The sequence below is a fragment of the Vigna angularis genome, chromosome 3 (assembly GCF_016808095.1).
Source record: "Vigna angularis cultivar LongXiaoDou No.4 chromosome 3, ASM1680809v1, whole genome shotgun sequence".
Lineage (NCBI taxonomy): Eukaryota > Viridiplantae > Streptophyta > Magnoliopsida > Fabales > Fabaceae > Vigna > Vigna angularis.
The window spans coordinates 28,672,828-28,694,131 of record NC_068972.1 but is presented as its reverse complement, the minus strand read 5'-3'; the positions used below and the strand labels follow the sequence as shown (position 1 = coordinate 28,694,131).

Below are 21,304 nucleotides of genomic sequence, written 5' to 3'. Positions count from 1 at the left end.
AATAAGGTAAAAGCTCTACCTTATCTCTGATCTCATAGTTAAGACCGCTTTGGAACCTAGCTATGGTGAATCTCTCTTCCTCTTTGATTCCAGCTCTTAACATGAGTAGTTCTAATTTTTGTCTATATTCCTCAACACTCATGTTTCTTTGTTGAAGTCTATGGAGCTTGTCCATGACTTCTCTGGCATAGTAGGCTGGAACATCCCTCCGATGCAAAGCTGCCTTTAACTCATTCCAGTATTGGATGGTATAGTCGCCATGCATCTTTTGATCTCTAATTATGGAGGTCCACCAATAAAGGGCTGCACCTTGAAAGGTCAAGGTGGCTAGGGTCACTCTCCTCCTATCATCTATGTGGTAACACTCAACAATTTGTTCAACCTTCATCTCCCACTCAAAATATTCTTCCACATTGTCTCTACCATAGAAGGGGGGAAGGTCTAGTTTGGGTTCCACATGATGGTTTCTATGATGGTGGTGTCGCCTAGGAGGGTGTTGATAGTGATCATAAGGATGAAAACTATTGTGGTCACTATGTTGGGAATGATCACCATGATCATGGTGTTGCCTATGAAAGTGTTCCTCATTATTTTGTCCTCTCTGATTGAGAGTGAGGTTTGCAACCATCTCTCTGAGTTCATTTAACTCAGCTTTAGTTCTATTAAGTTCCTCTCTCAATTGCATAGTTTCCTGATCATGATTAATGGTACCTTGAACACTAGAGTGACTCATACTTGTGAAGTAGAGAAAAGATTTTCACAAGAGTTTTGAAAGGCTTCACAAGTGTTGAGTCAAAAACTTTTTGAAGATTGTTTTTGGGTTTTTGGTGAATGACTTCTAGAGAGAATCTACAGGTGAAGAAACCGAATAGCTCCCAGGAAAGAGAGGTGAGTCTCAACGGACAAGCTTAAAAACCTTGTCCTTCCTTAGCCAGAGTTTCTCCTGACATTTCTTAACCAAGTTTCAATGTAGAAGTCTTTCAAAAACTTTTGGAATGCAACAATGAGATGCACCTAAAAACCAAAAAGAAGGTTTATCTATATGAGCGCGCACCTAGATATCACGGAGACGTAAAACAAAAATAACAACAAGCAAAAAAATCTTAAAGAAAGAATGGAAGTGACACTTGGAGCCACTTGACACACTTTCACACTAAGAAGTGGAAACTAAGCTATTACAATGTTTGATTGTGCACTTGAAATTGCTTAAAGCATTTTTCCAAGCCACTTTAAGTTGCAAAAATGAAAAGCCTAATAAACTTCAAATGTTCCGTGATATAAAGCCAAAATACAAGTACAAGTTGTGGACAAAGGAACAAAGCCAAGTGTGGCTGCTATTTGAGGTTGCTGGACAGCCAAAATTGGTGTGTTTGCTGCTGAAAAAGGGTGTTGGAACAGCAAAAGGAATGTGCTATTGGAGTCCAAGCTTGAAGCCAATTTAACAAGTCTTCCACTCCCTAATATGCTACCCCTTTGGAGAAGCAATCTGGAAGTTTAAACTGCACCACAACGTCACAACAAGCCAAGCAAACCAGCAAACATAGTTAGAACAAAGCTTGCACTGCACCAGATTTTTTTTCCAGTGAAAACCAGTTTTTATAGCAGAAAGGAAAGCCAATAACGTTGATTTCTAATGACTTTGGGCTGGACAAAGAGGTGGTACTCTAAAGGAACCTAGGAAATGATCTAGAACAGATTAATCAAGCAATAAAAACTCAAAACGAAGATCAAAACAAGTGCAGTGAAAGTGTTTGATGAAAAAGCCAAACTGTTTGACAAAATGTCCCAAAGAAATGCAGAATTTTGGTATTTTCGGTTTTGATGGTCAAAACTGGAATGCTTGGTTTTTAAACGCTTTTTATGACTTGATTACACTTTTTTTATCATGTAAGTTCATTTGGAAACACTAAACCAGCTTTTTCCAATCCAGAATTGAAAATCTAACTATGGACAATATTAAACAGCAACAAAATGTGCAAACTGCACTAGAAAATGGCACCTAAAGTGGTGCTTTCAAACTGAAAATTGTATGGCAGTGTTTGGAAAGGTTAATTGATGGTGCAAGCAAGTTTATATCATCAATTTGAAGGTGTACAAACACTCAAACAGCCAAGAAACACACTGCAGCAGATTCACTAGTTCACTTCCAAATTTAGGCAAAATTGATGGTTTAGGAAGTGATTTTGCATATCAGCTCAATTTTGACAAAATGAACAGTGCATACATGTTTGGAATGGTAAAATAAACTTGCAAAAATGTGTAAACTGCCCTGAAATGGACAGATTCAACAAAACACAGCAGCTGTAGCCAAAAATGCAACAAAATTTGGTGGTTTAAAGGGGAATTCTGCATATAGCATTGCAAATGACCATTTGAACAGTGTACACAAGTTTAAAATGTTAAAATAAACTTGTTCAAACGTTCACAATGCACAGGAACAGCCAGATGCTCCAAATCACTGATTGAGTTGCTAATTATGTAGCATATTTTCACCAAACTGCACCAGATTTTGAAAGCATGGGAATGAAAACTTGAAAGCACACACAATGACTCTAGGAAAGTCCTAACACTAGATCTAACTGCAGAATATCATCTAGAAGAATTTTAAATGACCTAGGACCAAACAAAGAAATCAATCACGGTGAACAGATTGAAGCAAATAATGCAGCACGTTGTTTTATCATTTTGACCACCTCTGATATGCTTTGTGGAATGCAATAGTTAAAACAGATTGCCACTACTTGGAACATGTTTATCAACATCAAATGAACTTGTTCAAATCTCAAGAACCACAAAATGTGCATTGAAACAAAATTTTGATATTGCACCAGATTTGAATTTTGTGCAGAATTTTTGAAAACAGAAGCAAATTTTGGATGTTGTAGCACATATATTCAAGGCTAGATAGTATCTCACTGTCTTATATGATTCATCTATGGCTACACATGCACTGGAACTCAAATTAAACGAAAAAATTACAGCAGAACAGATTCAAACACATGCTGACAGAAGTTAAAACTGCACATAGGCACATGACGTGACAAAACTGGAAAAATGAGATTGAAGTTGGAATTGAAGTGAAACAAACAAAATTCACCGATTAAAATGAGCAACAATCACTAAGGAAAGCGAATGCATGATTACAGCAATCACAGACACGAATTAAGCCAAAACAAAATTAAAAAAAATTGATGAAACAGTGACAGAGTTTGAACAACACAACACGTAAGTGAAAAATAAGTGAAAAAGGGACTTAGCATGGGATGGCTCTTGATGCCAAATGATGGAAGAGACCTCCACATTCAAGAATGGAGTGGCTTCTCAGTCCAGAAGTGGCAGCGGAATGAAGATTGGGATGAAGGTATTCTGTGCATGCAAGGTGTTTGTGATAATGTGTGACCGTGTTTGGATGAGTGTGGAGGTAGAATTCTAACTCAGATGGCTTTCCAAAAGCGAAAGGAGCTAGAGGAAGAGCAAGCTAAAGAGGCTCTAAGTTTGAACTCCAGAGAATGGCAGGATTTCTACATCATTTTATTAACATCTCAACTTGGATTTTACAAGAGATCAAGCTCTCTTTTATAGATGAAGAAGAGCTATGATCCGTGCAGAGAAAGCTACACAAAGTTCATTTAAAACGTGCTGGATACATATCAAAACATGTATGAACTAAATTACATTGCAAGAGAAGTTGACCGTGTGTTCCATGTGAAAAATGTGGAGAATGTGCACACGTGAAGAATGCTACTATGTCACATGGAAAATATTGAAAATATGCTCCAAAAAGAAGAAGCTCCACGGCTTGGTTGCGACATACACTTCTACTTGCTTCCTTTTCTCTCATTTGCTTGGTAAGTGATGACTGATGCATAGTGGCTGATCTACTGATCCAAGAGATCTGATTCAACGGAGCTGTACTAGACTTCGAGAATTGCACCTCGAGCTTCAACGGAGAGTAATTCTCGGTAGCTCCAGCGGATGTCTGGAAGAGATGTTAATGGCAGCGGAGGAAGTGTATGGGGAGTTTAATGAAGCTGGATGATGTGCTCAGGGAGTGACTACAACTCAGGCAGCCGTCCATACAAGGAAGGAAGTTGCAGGGGAAGGTTTAAGCATGTAATGACTTTCGGAGGGAGAGTTGGCAAAAGCAAATCTCAGCAAAGTTTTCATTTATCCAAAAGTGACTTTACAAGGGTAGCTACCATGAATTTATATGTGATCCATGGAGCTGCAGCTATGATGGAAAGCGTGACCCATGTGTAAAATGTGAAGAAATATGAAAACGTGCTAAAAGCTAAAGCAACACGTGAGCTGGTGGAGTGGAAGTGCTGCCGTGGTGTGTTTAGCAAAGACTGGTGGTGCAGCTAGCAACTTTGACCAACAACTGGACAGTTTTACCCTTCTCTTGGTGTCTTTAAATTCCACTTAAATTGAAGGAAAAGAACGCGCCCTGTTGTGTCCATATCTTCAAGCTCTTCTTGAATTCTTCTAGCCATACTTCTAGTAATGGGTCCATGCCCTAAGTCATCATCTCCTTCCCCTTGAAGAGGATTTGTCCTCAAATCTAAATCATCATCTGTATCAACTCCTGCAAAAGGACGAAGATCAGTAACATTAAAAGTAGGATGGACACCATATTCTAATGGAAGGTCTAACTGATAAGCATTATTGTTGACCTTCTTAAGGATTTTAAAAGGACCATCTCCTCGAGGACTTAATTTGGACTTCCTTTGAATAGGAAATCTTTCCTTTCGAAGGTGAAGCCAAACCAAGTCACCTTCATTGAAAATGACTTCCTTTTTACCTTTATTATGATACTTAGCATATCTCTCACTTTGTAGTTGTATTTGATTACTAATCCTCTCATGAAAATTTTTAATGAATTTGGATTTAGATATTCCCACTTGATGAACAAACTCATGTGAAAAAGGTAAGGAAATCAAATCCATAGGTGTGAGAGGATTAAAACCGTATACAACTTCAAAGGGAGATATTTTAGTAGTTCGATGAACTACCCTATTATAAGCAAACTCCACATGTGGAAGATACTCATCCCAAGATTTGTGGTTACCCTTGAGGACTACTCTTAATAGAGTGGATAGAGATCTATTTACTACTTCAGTTTGACCATCTGTTTGGGGATGGCAAGTAGTAGAAAAAGATAGCTTAGTCCCTAATCGAGACCATAAGGTTCTCCAAAAGTGACTAAGAAATTTTGAATCTCTATCAGAAATGATGACTCTAGGTAGTCCATGAAGTCTAACCACATCTCGAAAGAATAACCTAGCCACATTACTTGCATCATCTATCTTGTGGCATGGTATAAAATGAGCCATTTTGCTAAAACGATCCACAACCACAAAAATAGAATCAAAACCCCTTGCTGTTTTGGGTAGTCCTAAGACAAAATCCATGCTAATATCTTCCCAAGGAGTTGAAGCAATGGGTAAGGGAGTGTAAAGACCATGAGGCATTGCTCTAGATTTGGATGTTAAACAAGTAATGCACTTGAAACAATGCCTTTGGACTTCTCTCCGCATGTGGGGCCAAAAGAATTTCTCTTTTAGCATGCTTAAGGTTTTATCAACCCAAAATGCCCCATCAACCCTCCCTCATGCATTTCTTTGAAAAGAAGTTTTCTTTGTGAGCCTTGGGGTATACAAATTTTGCCTTCTTTGAAAAGATACCCATCTCTCACATAGAATCCTCCTTGTGGCTTTTGCAAACATTCTTCATATAAGGTGGCAAAGTCACTATCTTGAGTATACAATTCTTTTATGTTATCAAACCCAAGAATTTGAGCTCCTAAAGTGGCTAGTAAGATATTTATTCTTGATAAAGCATCTGCCACTATATTAGCCTTTCCTTTCTTGTATTTGATAACATAAGTGAACTGTTCAATGAATTCCAACCACCTAGCATGTCTCTTTTGCAACTTGTGTTGGCTCTTCAGATATTTTATTGATTCATGATCACTATGAATAATAAACTCCTTGGAAACAAGATAATGTTCCCAAGTTTGAAGAGCCCTCACAAGAGCATAGAGCTCTTTATCATAGGTGGGGTAATTACAAGAAGCACCATGAAGTTTTTCACTAAAATAAGCAATTGGGTGGCCTTCTTGTAATAACACCGCACCTATTCCGTGTCCAGAAGCATCACATTCTAACTCAAAAGTTTTGGCAAAATTTGGAAGAGCTAGAATGGGAGCTTGAGTGAGCTTCTCTTTAAGTAGCTCAAAAGCCTTTTGTTGTTTGTCTCCCCAAATGAATGTAACATCCTTTTTCACCAGCTCATTGAGAGGTGAAGCTAGACTAGAGAAGTTAGCCACAAATCTTCTGTAAAAGCTGGCCAATCCATGAAAACTCCTAACTTCTCCTACATTCTTTGGAGTTGGCCATTCTTGGATGGCCTTTATTTTCTCAGGGTCAACATGGACCCCACTTTTATTGACTACAAAACCAAGAAAGATGACACTATCAACACAAAAGGTGCATTTGTCAAGATTTGCAAACAATTTATTGGTTCTAAGAATTATTAGAACAGCTTTCAAATGTTTTTCATGATTTTGCAAATCTTGACTATATACCAATATGTCATCAAAATAAACAACTACAAACTTCCCAATGCAATCCCTTAACACATGATTCATAAGTCTCATGAATGTACTTGGGGCATTTGTAAGACCAAAAGGCATTACTAGCCACTCATATAACCCAAACTTAGTCTTAAAAGCAGTTTTCCACTCATCACCTTCTTTGATTCGAATTTGGTGATATCCGCTCTTAAGATCTATTTTTGAGAAAATTTGAGCCCCATGCAATTCATCCAACATATCATCAAGTCTAGGGATGGGATGTCTATATTTTATTGTGATGTTGTTGATAGCCCTACAATCACAACACATGCGCCACTTCCTATCCTTTTTGGGCACCAACAACACCGGTACAGCACAGGGGCTTAGGCTCTTTTGAACCAAACCCTTATCTAGTAATTCTTGGACTTGTGACTCAATCTCTTTGGTTTCTTGGGGATTAGTCCTATAGGCAGGCCTATTAGGAAGAGTTGCCCCTAGAATGAAGTCAATTTGATGTTCTATTCCTCTTAATGGTGGAAGCCCATTTGGAATTTCTTTGGGGAATAGATCATCAAATTCCTTCAAGAGTTTTTGTATTGAAAGAGAAAGAGTAGTAGTCTGAGACTCACTAGATGTGCAAGTGAGTGTTCCTTGGCAAAGAAGAAGGTATGAAGGTTGCTCAACTTGAAGTGTGTTGTTTAAAGTCTTTTTATTTAAAAGTACTTCATGTTGAGTGACCTTGTGGGAAGGAACACTGGACTCTATCACCTCTTTTTCTCCACTCTTTTGTTTTGTAATTTTTTTCTTTTTCTGTTTCTTTTCCTGATCCCTAGCGGACTTCATTTGTGCTTGATCTTGTGCCACTTGAGTAGGTGTCAAAGGTTGAAGCACAAATTTCTTGTCTTGTTTGTGCACAGTTATGGTATTGGTAAGACCATGGTGTATAGTGTTATGATCAAATTGCCATGGTCTTCCCAATAGCACATGGCAAGCTTCCATAGGAACTACATCACAAACAACTTCATCTTTGAAGTTCCCTATGGATAGAGCCACTTTAACTTGATTCTTGACTGTAATGTCCCCATCTTCATTTAGCCAATGAAGTCTATAAGGTTTGGGATGGGGTATTACAACAAGATTCAGCTTTTCAACTAGTCTGGTACTACAACAATTGCAGCAAGAACCACTATCAATAATGAGAGAACAATAGTTTTCTTGAATTTTACACCTTGTATGAAAGATGTTCTCTCTTTGTGATAGTTGTTCCAGACTTGGTTGACTGCTAAGCACCCTTCTCACCATGAGAAGTTGACAATCATCCGCAAACACTTCCTCTTCTTTTTCCGTTTCACTCTCACTATCACTGGTGGGAGATTCACTTTCACTGCTATAGATGTCCTTTCCCTTTAAAAGAATGGTTCTTTTAGTAGGACATTGAGCAGCTATATGACCCCTACCTAAACACTTGAAACACTTTATATCACTTGTGCGAGTGTGTGAAGAGGACTCTTTGTTTGGTTTTTCAACTATTTTGGCTAGAGGTTTGAGGGGTTCTTTTGCTTTAGTAAATTTCTGTTCAAAGGGAGACTGAAATCTTTTGGCAGAAATTTTCCGCTGATTTTGTTGTTCTACCTTTATGCACATTTGAACAAGTTCATTCAAATCTCTATAAGGTAGAAGTTCAACTTTATCCCTTATTTCCAAATTTAACCCACTCAAAAATCTAGCTAAAGTAGTTTCCTCTGCCTCTGTGATCCCTGCTCTCATTATGTATAGCTCCATTTGTTGTCTATAGCCTTCAACAGACATAGACTTTTGTTGCAACCTTTGGAGCTTATCCATGAGTTCCCTTTTATAGTAAGAGGGAATGTGCCTTTTCTTGAGAGCAGCTGTGAGTTCATTCCAATATTTAATGGGAGGAAGTTGTTGTCTCAGTCTCTCTTTGACTAGAGCAGTCCACCAATACATTGCATACCCTTGAAAACTAAGGGTAGCTAGAGAGACTTTCCTTTCCTCCGACACTTGTTGACAAGCAAATATTTGCTCTACTTTCAACTCTAAGACTTCCTAGGCGAAGCTTGCAAAAATAAAGAGAAATTAAAGGTGAGGTCTCCTAGGTGAGGCTTAGAAATTTTGGAATCTAAGACACACTCACCGTCTACCAATTTTAAAGTGATGAGACTTTAAGTCTAGTTAGCAAATGAGGGAAGAACACTTGTGAGCTCTTCCACTTCACTTGCTTGAAATGGCCAACTTACAAATTAAAAAAAAAAAGAAAGTAAACAAAAAAATACAAGGGAAACAATAAAATTTGGAGGAACAAGAATGTAGTGTAATGTGGCAGCTTTGGTTGCTCTCAAACAAGTAATGAATCAGACTGGATTCATGCAATTCTCTCAGCTGCAAAGTGACTCTCTCCTAAGCTGTAACCCTGAAGAAAATCTACTGTGAAATTGCTGTGAATTCTGCTATGAATTTGTTGCAGCAACACCACTCTACCACTCCATCAGCTTTACTATGTTGGCTTGTCTAACCATTCTCCTTACTTCCTTTGATGCCTCCTTGTATGTATGGAGTCTAAGTTGTAACACACCTACACAGCAGTCCAGTTCAGAACTTACAGTATCTCCTCATACTGCCAGTAATTACCAAAATATTGACACCAACACAGAACCTTTTATCAAACAGGTTATGTGCAAGAATTCCAAAAATTTTAAAATCAATTAATTAAGCAGGTGGTAATCACGGTGGCACTTCAAATGGATCCTAAGAATAGTTCTAGAATAGATTGGACACACAGTAATGACAATCAGCTAACAATTGGATCAAAAAAAATTATCCGGCATATGTCACAAACTGTTTGTGAATTTGCCTCAAAGAACAGTCAGCAATTATGCAGAAATGGCAAAAAAAAAAATGTTGTTTCGACAGTTCACACTATTGGATGCATTGGTCCTTTCAGCTTTTTTTTTACTTTGCTTTTTCTGTTATTTTGGATTTTGTTTATCAACTGTATGTTATGAAACCAAGCTTCTACTACATCCAAATGTATTAACGAATCAAACACATTTTCTATGATAATTCCACCAAGTTACTACACTGCTACTGTTTTAAAACAGATTTTTGACCCAAAAATTTGAACTAGTCACATATCCTTTTTGCACAGAACAGCTACTACCAAACTTCAATTCATTCAATCATGTTTAAATGATTAAAACAAACTTGTTGAACCACAATTTGATCCAAAATTCTTTATATATCCAAAATTGAAAGCAGCAGTTCTGATGTAAGCAATTTGAAGTAGCTATGCTAGTTAAATTTTGCAGCTAGCAATGAATCAGCTCAAACAGCACAAAAGTACACTTAAGACAGTCAAAGAAATTTGCTCAGAATGGCAGGATGTGATTTAGATTGCTGGACAGGATCTAAAACATTCAGCCACTGGACACGTAGAAAAAAAAACTGACTAAGCCAATTGCAGCTCGGTTAACTGCCAATATTAACACCACATGACTTTGCACAAACATTCCATGTTTAAAACCAGATGTCTCTGGCTAGTTTCCATGTAAACAAAACAATACTTATGCAGAAACTAGTCTCATAGCAGTTGCAGCCAATGAAACAGTAATTTCAGATTTTCCAAAATAGATGCAGAGTTTTTTGTATTGATATACTGGACTCTCCAAACTTTGTTACCAATTCATGCACATGAGCTCATCATCTCAATTGTCATTGCTCATATATTATGCAGAAGAATAATGAATCTTACAAAGTTTCCAGTACAGATGCAGATTACATGGTATTTAACCAGAATTTTTGACAAAATCGGGATTGCACATAACATATGACATAACAGAATGGATGTTCAAATTAAAATGACTCAAACAAAAAATTCAACCGATTAAAATGAGAAGACTGAATCAATAAAGCAATAGCACGGTTCAAAGACTCACAATCCTAAAGATACGAAAAATTTCCAATGACATATTAACAGAAACAGCAGAGACAGTGAAGGAATGGTGATGACAGAATCTGAATTGTAGAATGAAGACTTATCTCACGGATCCAGTAACCTTGCTCTGAATACCACTTGATGACTGATGCATAGTGGCTGATCTACTGATCCAAGAGATCTGATTCAAAGGAGTTGTACTGGACTTCGAGAATTGCACCTCGAGCTTCAACGGAGAGTAATTCTCGGTAGCTCCAGCGGATGTCTGGAAGAGATGTTAATGGCAGCGGAGGAAGTGTATGGGGAGTTTAATGAAGCTGGATGATGTGCTCAGGGAGTGACTACAACTCAGGCAGCCGTCCATACAAGGAAGGAAGTTGCAGGGGAAGGTTTAAGCATGTAATGACTTTCGGAGGGAGAGTTGGCAAAAGCAAATCTCAGCAAAGTTTTCATTTATCCAAAAGTGACTTTACAAGGGTAGCTACCATGAATTTATATGTGATCCATGGAGCTGCAGCTATGATGGAAAGCGTGACCCATGTGTAAAATGTGAAGAAATATGAAAACGTGCTAAAAGCTAAAGCAACACGTGAGCTGGTGGAGTGGAAGTGCTGCCGTGGTGTGTTTAGCAAAGACTGGTGGTGCAGCTAGCAACTTTGACCAACAACTGGACAGTTTTACCCTTCTCTTGGTGTCTTTAAATTCCACTTAAATTGAAGGAAAAGAACGCGCCCTGTTGTGTCCATATCTTCAAGCTCTTCTTGAATTCTTCTAGCCATACTTCTAGTAATGGGTCCATGCCCTAAGTCATCAGTAAGCTTCCTAGTATCCTTCCAACTTTTATTGTACTACAAAACAATGGAATTAGTTAAAGAAGAACATGCTAAGACTTAGAAAGAAAAGATTAAGTCCTTATTCAACTTCCCTTTCTTGGTCTTAGATTGAAGTTGATACGTCTTTGGATAGAAAGTCCCTAAAGGGGTTGTCATCACCTAATGTCGTTGTCATCACCTAATGTCTCCCTCATGCCTTGCCTGAAAGAAGAAATTTCCTATTTTCCCTTGTTGATTTTCGACTGTGGGAAGTATTTGTTCAAAAATCTTGCCACCACGGCTTCCCATTCAGTAAAGCTATCCTCTAGGAAAGAATTCAACCATAACTTAGCATTGCCTTCCAATGAGAAAGGAAACAAACTAAGCTTTATAGCATCATCCGACACTCCATTGATCTTCACAGTGTTGCAAATCTCGTTGAATGTGGTCAGATGCTCATATGTACTTTCATGTGACAGTCCATTAAATTGGTTGCTCTTCACCAATTGTATCAATGCAGGCTTTACCTCCATGTTTGCAGCATTGACCCTCGGCCTTACAATGCTATTAAAATGATGAGGGCCAACAACTGTTGTCTAATCTGCCAGAGTACGTCTGCCATTATTTTCTCCAGCCATTTCTTCAGTGCTCTAGTCAGATCCTTGTAGTGAAGGTTGTAAAAGTGTCTCTGGAGAAGGGAACAATTCTCTAGATGTTCGGATTCTCCTCCTCCTTCTACTCTCATCCAATCCTTCAAGAAAAGGTTCCTAGTACAAATTGTATCCTGCATATACAAGAAAAAAAAACCCTAGAAAACACTTATTAGCAAAAAACAAAAAACAAAATAAAAAATATAAAGTCCAAGCTAACCAATAATCACATAAATAGAATAGTTAAACCACGAAGCCCTGGCAACGGCGCCAAAAACTTGTTAAGACTCCGGCAAGTGTACCGAATCATATCAAGTAATAAACATGGTAAGACCAAGTATCGTTTCCCTAGAGATTCATGGCCTAAACAGTTATGTGATTTCTTGATTAAATAAGACTTGAAAACAAACTTTTTTGGTTTAGAATGCAAATACTGAAAAGTAAATATGCATGCAATTTGATCGATTGGACAAAAGTGCAAAGATGAACGGATTTGATCTTATGGGATGAATATGTTATTGGGGTTAGATTTCACCTAGTTTACTCTCATGTATATATGAATTCTACTTCTTCATTATTGTTAATGTCACTATCTAAAATACTTAAAACCTGATTCCTCGGCGAAGAAAGTCTATCCTTAATTATTAGTTCATATGATTCCTAGTATTCCTAATAATTAATTCTGAAGATCAAGAGCTTAAGACAACAAGAACTCATACCCCCATTCTTGAGCAATACTGCTTCTAGGAATAATTCTCCAGAACCTGAATTGTAAGATACCTTCCGGTACTCATGCAAATAATACATCATGCTAATGAATGTGTTAAACAAAGCAAGCAATAAGCGAAGAAGAATTACCCTAACAATTACTAAAAGAAACATACAAAATCAAGAATCAATTCAATACATGAGAGTTTACAAAGGTTTACATCATTCCCCAACAACAAATAGAGTTTATTTCACCATTGACATGGCGAAACTAGATGAATAATGGAAAAAAGAATGAAAGATAAAACCCTAGAAATTGAAGATAGGAGCTTACGCATCCAAATCCGCCTTTGAGGGATCAAAAAGTGTGTTTTTGTGCCTATTCCGTCCAAAGATACCATCCCTAGGACGTCCAAGTCCTTAAATAGAACAGAAGATAAATCCAAGCCTACGAAACTAGTGCTCAGCGCCCTACTTAGGGCGCCCAAGCGGCATACGGGTCAAAACTAGCGCTCAGGGTCAGCATAGAAGGCAAGCAGGCGTGGTGCGACTCGAGGAAGTGGCACTCAACGCCCCTAAAAAGGGCGCCCAGGCACGAGCCAGGGGCATCCTGCACTGAGGGCTCTAGAAAAAGGGCAGCCAAACGTGAGACAGTGTACTCTGGTGCTGAGGGCCCCTAAAGTGGCACTCAGCGTTGATGCGATCCTCCTTTCTGATGCTTTTCCAGTTCTTCCTGAGTTCCAACTCCGTATTACTTCAACTCTTCTTCCAAATCATCTCAAATCCTGTTAAAAACAAGGAAATCTAGCACAAAAGCATTAAATTCACCTTCAACTCTCTTATTCATCAAAACTATGATTCCAAGCTAGTTTCTAAGTCAAAAAGGGGGTTTTTAGTATCAAATAACGGTAAATTCAATCGTTATCAATAGGAGCATTCTGCTTTCTCTGTCACCGGTGACGACAATTTATTCCAACGAACCCACCTTTTCAAGGTTAGTTTTCGTTTTCGTTTTGAAGAACTTATTTGTTGAACTTGTTTGTTATTGTTTGGTTGAACTTGTTTGTTGTTGGTTTTGTTTGATTGAACTTGTTTGTTGTTGGTTATTGTTGTTTGTTCTTGATACTACGTTCATAGTTCTTGCTTTATAAAATACCAAAAACTGAAATTTGTTGTTTTTCTGCTTTTGAAGTCTCGTAGAATTGTAAAAAAGTATCACAATTAATTAAATAAAAACCAAAAACAAGGTGATTAACGTCGTATATTAACAAAATTCGACGTTAAGTTAACGTCATTTATTGACAAAATTCGACGTTAACTTAACGTCGAATTTTTTAAATTCGACGTCAATTTAACGTCTCCTAAAATTGAGCCATTCTATTTTAACACCTGTCATGATAAAATTTTACCTTTTCTTTGTAATTCTTGGAAGAATCATAAGCATGCAAACACATCTCTTCAAGCTCATGAATTTGCCTTCTTCTTCTATCAGCAATATCAAAGGGATCAAAGTTTAAGAATTTTAAAGCCCACAAAGCTTGATGCTCCATCTCCACTAGTAAATGACACATTTTTCGATAGACTAACTAAAAAGGAGATAACCCTATAGCAGTCTTCATTGTAGTCATGTATGCCCAAAGTGCATCATCTAGCTTCTAAGACCAATCCTTTCATGATGAACCAACCGTCTTCTCTAGAATCCTCTTTATCTCCCTATTAGACACCTCAACTTGCCCATTTTTCTATGGATGATAAGTGATGCATCAAGGAGGATGCATAGAAGCAGATCCGTGAGATTGGAGGAAGCAACCAGCTCTGCTGCACCCAAAGAATCAATGGAACAGTAACGGAAAGCATTGTTCAGTGCTGGAGAAATTGTAGCAGAGAAGGCTCTCGGTTTTGGCTGGATTGTATGAGATGTTGGCAGCGGATTGAAGTGATTAGGATGAGGTGAAGTGGAAGTTGGCTTGAGGGAATGGTAGGCTATCTCAGGCGGCTTCCACAATGGAAGAAGATAGCAATGGAAGAGCAAGCAAATAGAGAGGACTTTCGGATGAGAGGAAATTGCAAAGTGCAAAATTCATCTTCTATAAATTTCCAAAAGTGAAATACATGCTTATCCCAGGAGATTATATAGCTAAATCTCAAGTCAATGCAATGCAATGCATGTGAGGTAAGGAGATCCACAAAATACGGATCAAGTGCCACCTCACCCACATGTGCAAAGTGTGATGGCTTTCTAGAAGCCATATTATTCACGTGGCTTATTACATAGGCGCATAAGTGGAATTAAAATAAGCTAATACTACCCCTTAGGCTACTATGCGCACACACCCCCATGTGCCAAAGTCCACTTTTACCCTTCTCCATGTTTTGGCATCTTAAAAGCATCTTCTAGGTCTCCAATCTTCCATCCAAAGATAGCAAAGAGGGTTTGGCCTTTGGGAGAGTACTCATCTTGTAGCTTCTTGATCATCCCTCTTGTGATAGGTCCAATGGTGCTAGGCCTTCTTGTATCAATAAGGTACAACCACTTTATGTCTCACACCATAGTGCTTGAGTACTATTGCAAGCTGGGCATTACAAAAATGAGATCCTCCATCACTGATGAGCACTCTGGGAACTCCAAACCGGGCAAAAATTTGCCTTTTCAGAAATTTAATAACTATGCTAGCATCATTCTTGGGACAAGCAACTGCTTCTACTCATTTACTCACATAATCTACTTGCACCAAGATATATTCATTATTGGAAGATGGTGGAAAAGGCCCAACAAAATCTATACCCCAACAATCAAAGACTTCCACCTCTAGAATGCCCTATAATGGCATTTCATGTCGTCTTGAAATGCTCCTAGTTCTTTGACACTTATCACAATTTCTAGCATGAATATGAGCATCTTTAAATAGTGTAGGCCAATAAAATCCCGACTGCAGAACTTTTGCAGTCGTTCTATCTCCATTAAAGTGCCCCTCATAAGGTGAATCATGACAATGCTAAAGAATTCTTTCTACTTCTTCATTAGTAACACAACACCTCAAAAGATTATCTGCTCCAATCTTAAACAAGAAAGGATCATCCCAAATAAATTGTTTTGCATCATGTAAAAACTTCTTCTTTTGTTGCTAGTTAAAATCCTTTGGAATTAGTCCTGCAACGTTAAAATTGGCCATGTCAGCAAACCATGGCCTCTGCTAAATATACAAGAGTGTTTCGTCTGAGAAGGATTCCCAAATTTCTATCTCCTTACTCGTAACTTCTTTATTAGCTAGCCGGGACAAATGATCATCAATCAAATTCTCACTTTATAGCCGGCTTGGTTAACAAATACTTTATAGCTGCATGATTCGTGTATATGATCACTTTAGACCCAATGAGATAAGGTCTAAATTTCTCCAAGGCGTACACAATAGCAAGGAACTCCTTTTCCGTAGTGGCATAATTCAATTGGGCTTCATTCAAAACTTTGCTCGCATAATAGATAGTGTGAAAAACCTTTTCTCTTCTCTGGCCAATAATGTTAGCAAAAATCAAAGATGAAGTTTTGATGATGAACAGATTTGCACAAGTCAAGATCCATAAAGGCAGATTGAAGATCTCTGTAGTTTATAAAGCTTTTATAATAATCAAAGTTGATGTAATAGTGCTCTTATATGTATTAGGGTTGATTCTTGTAATTTATATTTGATTTATTTACTGTTGAGAATCATCCACAAGCTGTTTTAATCGATTAAACCCAGTTTTAATCGATTAAAACGAGGCTGACACTGAAAACCCAATTGCCCCTGTAATAATCGATTAAAGCTAATAATAATCGATTAGTTAATCGATCATTCCTGAGAATAATCAATTAACACTAGCCGTTGGGGGTTTCAGATTTGAAAAACTAGCCGTTGGGGGTTTCAGATTTGAAAAACTAGCCGTTGTACTCATTATTAATCGATTAATATTTATGTTAATCGATTAAATGCGTTAGATGGCCCGTTTTCGAAGAATGGAAGGGTATTAGGCTGAGTCTATAAAATGGCTCACTCTTTATCTCAAAAATAACTCTTCCCTTGTACTAAGGAAACTCTTGTCTGCAAAGTTCTGAAGTGCTATTGCGGTGACAGAGGAATAGCTTGTTCATCCTTGGTGTATCCAAGGAAGTGCCTGGAAGAGAATCATCCTTCGTGAAGCATTCGGAGGAGGTGGTCATCCTTTGTGAAGATTCAAAGGAAGTGTAAGTTCATCTCTTGTGGTTTCAAGATAGGTGGTATTTCTAAACTCTTACAAATTGTTTTTCTTTGTGATTAATATTTGTAATTGTTTTGTGTTAGTGAAAAAGGTTTATCTTGTTTGAGATAAGCGACTGGACGTAGGATCCGAGTGATCTGAACCAGGATAAAATCACCTGTGCAAGTTTTCTCTTTCCCTTACTCTGTCATTTATATTTAATTATCTGCTCAGTAAGAAAAATTAAGAGAAAAATAATAAAAGGCAAAATAAAAGTATATAACCAATTCACCCCCCATCTTGGTTTGTTCCACGCTAATAATTCCGTTGCAACGATTCTATCAATTGGCATCAGAGCTTGCTTTGATAGTCATTCAAATGGCAGGATCACATCAAACCTTTGCAGAGGGTGCATCAATCAATAGACCCCCACTATTCACAGGTGAGAACTATGCATTCTGGAAGGTAAGAATGCAAATATTTATTGAATCTATTGATTGTGAAATTTGGGATGTTATTGCGTCTGGCTCTTCTGTTCCTACTAACAATACACAGGAACCAAAGCCCCGTGGTCAATGGACCATTGAAGAAAAGAAAAGATTTCAGAATGATGTAAAAGCTCGGAATATCATTGCATCAGCATTGACTGTTGATGAGTTCTACAGGGTCTCTGTCTGCAAAACTGCTCAAGAAATGTGGGACGTACTCAGAGTGACGCATGAAGGAACAGATGATGTAAAGAGGGCAAGAAAGAACTCCTTAATCCAAGAGTATGAAATGTTCCGGATGAAGCAAGGAAAAACAATTTCAGACGTTCAAAAACGCTTCACCAACATTGTCAATCATCTCATTGGACTAGGTAAGTCATTTGATACCGATGAACTTAACATTAAAATCTTGAAGTCTTTAGACAGGTCGTGGCAACAAAAGGTGACTGCAATCTCGGAGTCACAAAACCTCAACACCATGACTATGGCGGCACTCTTTGGAAAGTTGAGGGAACATGAACTAGATCTTGGAAGACTTGATGAAGAAGAAGCAAAAGCCAAAAACAACAAGAAGAGTTTGGCATTAAAGTCGGAGGTTGAAAGAAGCAAAGGCAAATCAGAAGATGAAGACTCAGACGAAGAGGAAAATTTAAGTCTTGTGATCAAAAGATTAAACAGGTTCATGAAGTCTAAAGGTAAAGGAAGATTTAGATACGAAAAGAAAGATAATCAAGTATCTTCCTCAAATTACCGATGCTACGGCTGTGGAGAAAAGGGGCATCTAAAAGCAGACTGCCCAAATCAAAAGAAGGGTGAAGACAAAAAGGAGAAAAGATTCTTCAAGAAAAAGAAGGCCTACATTGCCTGGGAAGACGACAATGAGACCATTTCAGATTCAAGTGACTCAGATGAAGAAGCAAACATCTATTTGATGGCAGATGATGATAATGTCAGCCAAGTAAGTAGCTCACACTATTCTGATAATGATAGTCACATTGATGAAGATGAAATGCATGAAACATATGCTGCATTATTAATTGAATCTGAAAAATTAGATATTTCTCATAAAAAGCTGAAAAAGGATTTTAAATATTTAAAATCTGAATTTGACAACCTTCTTGAAGAAAATGAAAATTTAAAGCTTACTTCTGAAAATCTCTCTAAAATTAATGATGCTTTGAAAACCAAATTTACAAATTTGTCTGAAGAAAACAGAAGTTTGAAAAATAAATTTTTATATCAAGCAGAAGAAATCAGAAATTTGAAAAGTAAAGTTTTATATTATGAAAAGGAAAAATATATTGCTAATAATGAATGTGGATCTTGCATAAAATTCAAATATTCTTCTGAAAACACAACCTTAGGAGAATGTAGTAAAAATAATGAAAATAAGGTTGTTAAAAATAAGTATGTTCCTAAAATTAAAAATAAACATAATAATAGAACCCGTAGAACATGGGTAGAAAAAGGAACAACTTATAGGAACACAAACTTTGTATCATGCTTTTATTGTTTGAAAAAGGGTCATACTTCAAATAAATGTAAAATTAAGCATTATGGTGTTCGAAGTGGTAGATATGTTTGGGTTGCTAAATAATTTGAATCTAACCCAAAAGGACCCATACAAAGAAGTTGGGTACCTAAAATAGCTTGTTTGTTCCTTTCTTTTGCAGGTATTACAGAAATCAAGAAAAGTCATGTGGTGTCTCGATAGTGGTTGCTCAAAACACATGACAGGAGACAAGACGAAGTTCACATATTTCAAAGTAAAGGAACAAGGCTTTGTTACCTATGGTGACAACAATAAAGGAAGAATTCTTGGAAAAGGGGATATAGGAAGCAAAGACACCTTGATGATCAAAGACGTGCTATATGTAGAAGGACTAAGGCATAACTTAATTAGCATAAGTCAACTGTGCGACAAAGGATTCAAGGTAACTTTTGAGAAGAATTCTTGCACTATTTTTAAGAATGATTCTTCTGAAATTGCATTAAAAGTAGTCAGACATAATAATACTTATTTAATTGACTTAGAAAATGCATCAAATAAAAATATTTCATGTTTAGTTGTTAAAGAGGAAAACCCATGGTTGTGGCATAGGCGTGCTGCTCATATACATATGCAACAATTAAACAAACTTATATCTAGAGATCTAGTAATTGGTTTACCTAAATTAAAGTTTGTAAAAGATAAATTGTGTGATGCATGTCAAAAGGGTAAACAAGTTAAAAATTCCTTTCATTCAAAAAATATTGTTTCTACTTTAAAACCTTTGGAACTTTTACATATGGATTTATTTGGTCCTTCAAGGATAAAAATTTTTGGTGGAAACTATTATGCTTTGGTTATTGTTGATGATTTTTCAAGATACACTTGGACTTTCTTTCTCACTCTTAAGAGTGAAGCTTTTAAAGAATTTAAAAAGTTTGCTATTTTAGTTCAAAATGAAAAGGATATAAGAATAAAAGCTATTAGAAGTGACCATGGTGGTGAATTTCAAAACGAATTATTTGAAAGTTTTTGTGAAGAACATGGTATTTCTCATAAATTTTCCTCACCTAGAACTCCCCAACAAAATGGAGTTGTTGAAAGAAAGAATAGAACCTTAGAGGAACTTGCTCGTACTATGTTAAATGAAAATAATGTTCCTAAACAATTTTGGGCTGATGCTGTGAGTACTGCTTGCTATGTTTTAAATAGAATGATAATTAGACCTATTTTAAAACGTACTCCTTATGAGCTTTTCAAAAATAGAAAACCAAATGTTTCCCATTTAAAAATTTTTGGATGCAAATGCTATGTTTTAAACAATGGAAAACTAAATCTGGGAAAATTTGATTCAAAAGCTGATGAAGGAATTTTTCTTGGTTATTCTTTAACAAGAAAAGCATATATAATTTTTAATAGGAACACACTCACAATAGAGGAATCCATACATGTTACTTTTGATGAAATTGTAGACCTTGAGGCAAAACCTCTTGAGTCAGAAGAATCTGATGCAAGAACAAGTGAAGATTCATCAAAGGAAACAGATGAAGAGAAGAATCATGACAATCCTCAAGATGAAGATTTAAATAAAATATGGCGACAACCTAGAGGATTATCTTTGGACAACATAATTGTCGATATCACACAAGGGGTAAACACAAGAAGTACTATTGTAAATTATTGTATGAATGTTGCTTTTGTGTCACAGATTGAACCAAAGAATATTAAAGAAGCCCTTCAAGATGAAAAATGGTGTATCGTAATGCAAGAAGAACTCAACCAGTTTGAAAGAAATCAAGTGTGGGAATTAATTCCCAAAAAAAACACTCATCAAGTAATTGGAACAAAGTGGGTGTTCAGAAACAAACTGGATGAAGAAGGAAACATCACCAAGAATAAAGCTAGGCTTGTGGCAAAAGGATATAGTCAAGAAGAAGGTATAGATTATGATGAGACATACGCTCCAGTTTCCAGGTTAGAGGCAATACGCCTACTTCTTGCTTATGCTTCTATAATGAAATTTAAATTATTTCAAATGGATGTTAAAAGTGCTTTTCTAAACGGTTATATCAAAGAAGATGTATTTGTTGAACAACCACCTGGTTTTGAGGACTTTAAAAACCCAAATCACATCTACAAATTAAAGAAAGCACTATATGGCTTAAAACAAGCACCTAGATCTTGGTATGAACGTCTTAGCAATTTTCTTGTAGAAAATGGTTTCAACAGAGGAAAAATTGATTCAACTTTATTTATTAGAATTGGAAAACATATTCTAATTGTTCAAGTATACGTAGATGATATTATTTTTGGTTCATCTAACGCAACTCTTTGCGAGAATTTTGCTAAGTCCATGCAGGGAGAATTTGAGATGTCAATGATGGGAGAACTTACTTTCTTCCTCGGACTTCAAATT

General features: G+C 37.0%; 1 long non-coding RNA gene across 1 annotated transcript; it reads right to left on the bottom strand.

The window, feature by feature from the left end:
• Window positions 1-1,083: 1,083 nt before the first annotated feature.
• LOC128195757 (uncharacterized) lies at window positions 1,084-3,534 on the bottom strand. Its single transcript, XR_008247585.1, has 2 exons — window positions 3,295-3,534; window positions 1,084-1,499 (listed from the first exon to the last, which is right to left on the bottom strand). It is a non-coding gene; the product is annotated as an uncharacterized LOC128195757 (long non-coding RNA).
• Between the last annotated feature and the right edge of the window lie 17,770 nt (window positions 3,535-21,304).